Below are 8,817 nucleotides of genomic sequence, written 5' to 3'. Positions count from 1 at the left end.
CCCCCTCTCTTAGCTTATCAGTTGGTTCGCGCCGAGCCAGGCACGGCGCGGCTTGTGCATCTGGATACCGTTGCTAGGAGGACTAAAGAGCCACGCTGGTGGCTTAGCGGGGGCTGCGGAAACGCGCTCTGTGAATACCCCGCAGCGCTGCGGCTGGTGGAAGGTACTGAGCAGGTCTCCATGGGGGGCGACCCCCGAGATGGGCAGGGGGGGGGCTTGGTCTGGGGGGGGAGGTGGGGGGGGCTGGGAAGGAGGGCTGCAAGCTGCTTCTTCCCCCGCCCAGAGGAATGGCGTGGCTCAACAGGGCTATATAGTAGGTGCACTGGGCTTCCCCTGTTGAATTCCTACCTGCAGGAGCCACGATTCTCCCTGCTGTGCAACTTTTCCAAAAAAAAAAAAAGGGAATGCCTTTGGATGGGATTCCCAGGTGAAGAGAACCCTGCACTTTTCCTTGCAACGTTTATGGGGTGGATATTTGCATTGGGGGGGGGGATTGACCCAGAGAGAGACAGACAGACAGATTTCTTGCAAAGGCTGAAAAATGCATTTTTATTCTGATTTATTCCCCCCCCCCCCCCCACACACACACTTTCCATCTAGATGCATGCTGGACTTCTGCTCTTGCATTCCAAGGTTGGGGAAAATGCCATCCCGGAAGGGTCGCAGATACAAAGAGTTAAAAACTCCAGAGCCCAAAACTGGTGTAATTCTGTGTTTTATAATTGTAAATAATAAAAGTGTTCCAAAGCATAGCCGGCCGAAGCAATAGGTTTAAAAATAAGTTTCTATCCTTGGGCTGTCCGACTCTTAAACACAACCACAACCACAGTTTTTTCTTGTTCTTTCTTTTTTCTTTTCCACCAATTACTTGCATTGGGATTAATCTTTATGCTACTTATGCTGTTTGCATTTGGTGTCATGGGCTGCACCAGTGAGGCTAAAATTTTATTTTGTACAATGACAATAAAGGCTAGGCTATAAGAGCGAAGCAAGGGGTCGCTGCTTGTGGTATTCTGGGTTTGTCATCACATCCCATCATGTGATGCCTCACTGCTTAACAACTAATTCCCACAACACGGTCAATAATTGACTAAGACTGGATTGCTATTCTTCTTCTCTTCCTTCCTAGTGTCTACCTCTCCCCACTTAGGACTATAACCATGTTGCTTCCATCTTTCAATTTATATTGTTTTTATTTGCTTCCTAGTACGATTTGATGGCTTATTAGTAACTTTGGCTATCACTAAGTGGTGTATCTTTTTATTCTTGATGAATGTACTTTATTCTCCTTATGTACACTGAGAGCATCTGCACCAAAGACAAATTCCTTGTGTGTCCAATCACATTTGGCCAATAAAAGAATTCTGTTCTATCCTATCCTATCCTATCCTATCCATTATTCTATTTCTATTTCATTCTATTTCTATTCTACCCTACCCTACCCTATCCATTATTCTTTCTATTCTATTTCTATTCTATTTATTTCTATTCTGTTATATTTTATCCTTATCCTATCCATTATTCTATTTATATTCTATTTATATTCTATTCTGTTCTATTTTATTCTATTCTATTTTACCCTATCCTATTCATTATTCTATTTCTATTCTATTTCTATTCTTTCTATTCTATTTCTATTCTTTCTATTCTATTTCTATTCTATTTCTACTCTATTTCTATTCTATTTCTATTCTATTTCTATTCTATTCATTTCTATTCTGTTCTATTTTATCCTATCCATTATTCTATTTCTATTCTATTTCTATTCTATTTCTATTCTATTCTATTCTATTTCTATTCTATTTCTATTCTATTCTATTCTATTTCTATTCTATTTCTATTCTATTTCTATTCTATTTCTATTCTATTTCTATTCTATTTCTATTCTATTTCTTCTATTCTGCATTCTATTCTATTCATTTCTATTCTGTTCTATTTTAGCCTATCCATTATTCTATTTCTATTCTATTTCTATTCTATTTCTATTCTATTTCTATTATATTTCTATTCTATTTCTATTCTATTTCTATTCTATTTCTATTCTATTTCTATTCTATTTCTATTCTATTTCTATTCTATTTCTATTCTAGTCTACCCTACCCTACCCTACTCATTATTCTATTTTTATTCTTCTATTGTATTCTACCCCTACCCTATCCTATCCATTATTCTATTTCTATTCTATTTCCTATATTCTATTTCTATTCTATTCTATTCTATTCTATTCTATTTCTATTCTATTATTTCTATTCTATTTCTATTCTATTTCTATTCTATTTCTATTCTATTTCTATTCTATTTCTATTCTATTTCTATTCTATTTCTATTCTATTTCTATTCTATTTCTATTCTATTTCTATTCTATTTCTATTCTATTTCTATTCTATTTCTATTCTATTTCTATTCTAGTCTACCCTACCCTACCCTACTCATTATTCTATTTTTATTCTTTCTATTGTATTCTATCCTACCCTATCCTATCCATTATTCTTTTTCTATTTCTATTCTTTCTATTCTATTTATTGTATTCTATTCTTTCTGTTCTAAGATGAACATCACAGGGAGTCCTCCAACTTATGACAGTTCATTTCGTGACCATTCAAAAACTTACAACGGCCCTGAAAAAAGGGACAAGACTGTTTTTCACAGTTACGACCTTCCTAGCAGCCCCATGAACACGTGATCGAAATTCAGGTGCTTGGCAACTGGTTCGTATTTATGATCGTTGTGGTGTCCCAAGGTCAAGTGATCCCCTTTTGCGACCTTCTCGCGAGCGAAGTCAATGGGGAAGCCAGATTCACTTAGCAACGGGGTTACCAACTCATCAGTTGTAACGATTCACAACAACTGTGGCCAGAAAGATTGTAAAATGGGACAAAACTCACTTAACGAGTGTTTCACTTAACAGCAGAAATGTTGGGCTCTGTTGTGCACGTAAGTTGAGGATGTGTTGGGATGGGGAAAGATGGTTGTGCCCAAGGATGCACCTTCATGCCCCCACAGACACACGCAAACTGCAGGTGTGCCCCACAAGGCAAGTTGATAAACTATCAGGAAGAATAGGCATTGATTCATGCCACTCATTTAATTACTCTTTGATTGAAAGATTGATTTGTTATTCATCAATACGTTAGGTAAAGGAAAATGTTCTCTTCGCACATATGTCCTAGTCGTTCCCAACTCTAGGGGGCGGTGCCAGTGCTGTCCAAAGATGTCTCCGTGGTCATGCGCCCAGCATGACTCAACGCCAAAGGGGCACGGATTGTTGTTACCTTCCCACCAAAGGTGGTTCCTATTTTTCCACTTGCATTTTTGACGTCCTTTCAAACTGCTAGGTTGGCAGAAGCTGGAACAGGTAACGGGAGCTCACTCTATTCCGTGGCACTAGGGATTCGAACAGCCGAATCTCCGACCCTTCTGATTGACAAGCTCAGTGTCTTAGCCACTGAGCCACTGCGTCCCTTATTGATTCACACAACTGATTTAGTTAGATAAAGATGCAGATTACTATTTGATTGAAAGATTGATTTGTTATTTATCAGTAAGTTATTTCATTATTATTTGATTTTTGATTAGGAATTGACCCCAAAACAGGTGTTTATTTATTATTTGATGAATTGATTAGGTATTGAAACATAACAGTTGTTTCATTATTATTTCATTTTATTGACCCATGACAGTTATTTAAATATTATTTGATTGATTAAATATTGACCCATAATAATCATTTAGGGATGGATTCATTCATTCGTTCAATGAGTTTTATATAGCTGCCTCATCTGAATTTCCTGACCTTATTAAGAGTTCTCCAGGATCTGTTTCCATCAATATTCATTTTTTTTACACTTTCAAAAGAAATGCAGAATAGGTTTTAAAGTCTACCACCCTTCAAAAGCGAGAGTTTTGGCATTTAGAAGAACGTTGAACTTTTCACGTCTCTTAATATTTTGATCATATTTATTGTCGGGAGGCATACGCTGAAAACATCCTGAGGATTAAAGGTGAGAACTCATTGTAAATTATTCTTCAATAATTTTCAATAGAGCCGAGGTGGCGCAGTGGGTAGAGTGCAGTACTGCAGGCCACTTCAGCTGACTGCTATCTGCAGTTCAGCGGTTCAAATCTCACCGGCTCAGGGTTGATTCAGCCTTCCATCCTTCCGAGGTGGGTAAACTCTGTAAACCGCTTAGAGAGGGCTGAAAGCCCTATGAAGCGGTATATAAGTCGAACTGCTATTGCTATTGCTATTCAAATACGATTGCTTCGGCAGAAAACTAGGCCGGACATCCTTGAAGTTTGACCTTTTTTGTTTTTTTTCCCCAAGATGAACATTAGGAGCTCCTCGCCAAAAGGTCTGCTTGAAGCCCACCGCCGTTACTCCTTCTTGCAAATTGCCCCTGAAGGATTGGCTCAGAATGAATCGGATTCGGACAGTCTTGCTGAAGAAACCCAGTACCAGTGCGAATTGCAGAAACGGATCTGCGGAAACTGAAGAACGGGCCAGATGGGCTTACGAAGAAGAGGCAGAGGAAAGCATGGAGAAGGACAGCCTGGAAGACACCGACCTGAACGAGGAAGAATCGATGGAGAAGAAACACAGAGGCTGAGTGAGGACCAGGATGAAGAGGAAATCCGGAAATGAAAGGTAAAAATAGCAATAGCACTTAGACTTATATACTGCTTCACAGTGCTTTACAGCCCCCCCTCTAGGTCTATTGCCCCCCCCCCAACAATCAGGGTCCTCGTTTTCCCCACCTCGGAATGATGGAAGGCTGAGTCAGCCTTGAGCCGGTCAAGATCGAACTCTTGGTAAGAGGGCAGAGTGTTCTTGCAGTACTGCATTCTAACCACTGAACCACTTCCTTCCTTCATTCCTTCCTTCCTTCCTTCCTTCCTCCTTCTTTAGCACTTCGCAATAGAACTTATATACAGCTTTACAGGGATCTTGGAGTCTTAGTGGACAACAAATTAAATATGACCCAACAGTGTGTAGCAGCAGCCAAAAAAGCCATCGCAATCCTAAATTGCATTAACAGAGAGATACAATCAAGATCAAGGGAGGTACTAATACCACTCTATAAAGCCTTAGTAAGGCCACACCTAGAATATTGCATTCAGTTTTGGTCACCACACTATAAAAAAGATGTTGAGACTCTAGAAAAAGTGCAGAGAAGATCAACCAAGATGATGAGGGGACTGGAGGCTAAAACATACGATGAACAGTGGCAGAAACTGGGCACGGCTAGTCTAGTGAAGAGAAGGACCAGGGGAGACAGGATAGAAGTCTTCCAATATTTGAGGGGCTGCCACAGAGAGGAGGGGGTCAAGCTATTTTCCAAAGCACCTGAAGGCCAGGCAAGGAATCATGGATGGAAACTCGTCAAGGAGAGATTCAACCTAGAAATAAGAAGAAATTTCCTGATAGGGAGAACAGTCAATCCATGGAACAGAAGTTGCCTTCAGAAGTTGTGGTAGCTCCATCCCTGGAAGCTTTCAAGAAGAGACTGGACTGCCACATGTCGGAAATGGTATGGGGTCTCCTGCTCGGGTGGGTTTTATTATACTCTTCTCTGCCCTCTTTTCTAGAGTCTCAACATCTTTTTTAAGAGTGTGGTGACCAAACTGGATGCAGTACTCTAGGTGTGGCCTTACTAAGGCTTTATAGAGTGGTATTAGTACCTCCCTTGATCTTGAGTGTATCCCTCTGTTAATGCAATTTAGGATTGCATCGGCTCATATTTTAATTGGCTGTCCATTTGGCTACTTTTCAACCTTTGTAAGACCAGGCACATGGTTTTACTGAGTTGTGTTTTAATTCACTGATCTGTATATCCGCCTTATATTTTAATCCCGCTTTTGTATTGATGCTGTTCTCTGTTTTTCATCATTTGCCAGTTTCATGAAGCGAGCGTTTGCTTCATCCCCGGGTTGAAAGGGGGGGGAAAAATGCAGATATAATCATTTTAGAAGCAGTTAGCTGAATAAGTGGCGAGTTAATGGCTATAAATTTCATTGATTTCAAATAATGTACGGAGGGCTGCCATGTTCAAGAGATCTTAGACTGTATCACTCTGGAAAACATTATTATTTTGAAGGATTGGAGGGGAAGGCGGAGGGGAAGCACCAGTGGACCGACCAGTTGTCTCTTTTTATTCAATAACTGCCTAAGTGCAAAATTAAAACATTCCTCACTTGTTCCGAGAGCCGCATTAACTTTCCCCTTCTGTGCAGACGGAAAATTGGATTTGTTATGCTCATTGGAGCGTTAATGCCACATAAATGCCAAATAATGGCGGGGTTTCAAAGGATTAAATTAAGGCCCGAATTGAAAAATGATGAACATGTACCCATTTAATGCCCTGCTTGGAGACAAACATCGCAAAGAGAGAAAAGGGGGCTCATTAGGAACGGCACTCTTCCCATATACCTCTCCGACGGGCAGAGTGGGAAGCGTTCTGAATGGTTTTTATCGCAAGCAGGAAAGGATGCTAATTGGGTGAAGAGCAGGGCCTGCATTGGGGAGAGAAGGCAGGAAGGATCCTAGACTTGCCATTCAGGGGAAATTTAATTTGATGCGTTTCCAAATTAGCACACTGCTAATTCAGATGGAGTCCATTAAGGCGAACTAATGTATCTATCTATCTATCTATCTATCTATCTATCTATCTATCTATCTATCTATCTATCATCTATCTATCTATTTTTATCTATATCATCTATATTTATCATCTATCCATCATTTCTCCATCTATCCATCCATTCATCCATCCATCCATCCACCCATGTATCTATCTATCTATCTATCTATCTATCTATCTATCTATCTATCTATCTATCTATCACCTACCTACCTACCTACCTACCTCTGTATATCATCTATATCTATCTATCATCCATCAATCCATCATCTCTTCTCTATGTATTTATCTTCTATCTACCTCTCTAGCATATCTATCATCTATCGCTAGCTAGCTAGCTAGCTATCTCTATCTCTATCTATCTATCTATCTATCTATCTATCTATCTATCTATCTATCTATCTATCTTTTTATCTATCTATATCATCTATATTTATCATCTATCTATCCATGATTTCTCTCCTCATCATCCATCCATCAATCTACTATCTCTATATCTATTATCTATCTTATCTATCATCTGTATATCTATATCATCTCTCCTATGTATCTATCTTCTATCTACCTATCATGTTATCTATTCTCTATCTATCATCTATCTATCCATCCATCATCTCTCTCTCTCTCTCATCTATTTTTATCATAAAGTCATAACTCTGAAAAACGGTTATTTCCCTTTTTTCAGCACTGTTGTAACTTTGGATGGTCACTAACTGAACTGTTGTAAATCAAGGACTCCCTGTACATAATGGCTTTTGGTGACGTGACCCTGGGGATGCTGCGATAGTTCTAAAGGAGGAGGAGGAAAGTGCAGAATGTACAGGTAGTCCTTGACTTGCAACCATTTGTTTAGTTACCATCTCAATACAACTTGTGACTGGTCCTCGTATTTATGACCATCATGGCATCCCCCGTGGACCCATGATCAAAAATCAGCAGCTTCTCATATTTATTTGCCACAAAGAAAATGGGGGTCAAATTACTCTCCAAAGCACCAGAAGGCAGGACGAGAAGCAATGGATGGATATCAATCAAAGAGAAAAGCAACTTAGAACTAAGGAAAAACTTCCGGACATGGGAACAATTTAATCAGTGGAATGGCTTGGCTCTAGAGGTTGGAGGTGCTCCATCCCTGGAGGTTTTGAAGAAGAGGCTAGACAGTCACATATCTGAAATGGTTTAAGTTCTCCTGCCTGAGAAGGAGACTGGACTAGAAGACCTCCAAGGTTCTATTCTATTCTATTCCATTCTATTCTATCCTATTCTATTCTATTCCACGTTCTACTCTACTCTATATTCGATATTCTATATTCTATACTCTATATTCTACTCTACTCTATATTCTACTCTACTCTATATTCTATATTCTACTCTATATTCTACTCTACTCTATATTCTATATTCTACTCTACTCTATATTCTACTCTACTCTATATTCTATATTCTACTCTATATTCTACTCTACTCTGCTCTATATTCTACTCTACACTATATTCTACTCTATATTCTATATTCTACTCTGCTCTATATTCTACTCTACTCTATATTCTACTCTACTCTACTCTATATTCTATATTCTACTCTACTCTATATTCTACTCTACTCTATATTCTACTCTACTCTATATTCTATTCTATGTTCTATATTCTACTCTACTCTATATTCTATATTCTACTCTATATTCTACTCTACTCTACTCTATTCTATATTCTACTCTACTCTATATTCTACTCTACTCTATATTCTACTCTATATTCTATTCTATGTTCTATATTCTACTCTACTCTATATTCTATATTTAACTCTATATTCTACTCTACTCTACTCTATATTCTATATTCTACTCTACTCTATATTCTACTCTACTCTACTCTATATTCTATATTCTACTCTACTCTATATTCTATATTCTACTCTATTCTACTCTATATTCTACTCTATATTCTACTATATTCTATATTCTACTCTATATATTCTATTCTACTCTATATTCTATGTTCTATATTCTACTCTACTCTACTCTACTCTATTCAAATTTGGTTGATGTCCAGCTCACCACAAGCCGACTCTGGGCGGCTTCCAGCATGAATTATTCTGGGACATCTAAGGAGATAAAATTTAAAAACGGTGGACCCTCTTGACCACTTTTTAATACCTTTTCTTCGCTTTTTCCTTTGCT

This window comes from Thamnophis elegans, chromosome 13, assembly GCF_009769535.1.
Source record: "Thamnophis elegans isolate rThaEle1 chromosome 13, rThaEle1.pri, whole genome shotgun sequence".
NCBI classification, from domain to species: domain Eukaryota; kingdom Metazoa; phylum Chordata; class Lepidosauria; order Squamata; family Colubridae; genus Thamnophis; species Thamnophis elegans.
This window is presented reverse-complemented; position numbering follows the sequence as displayed.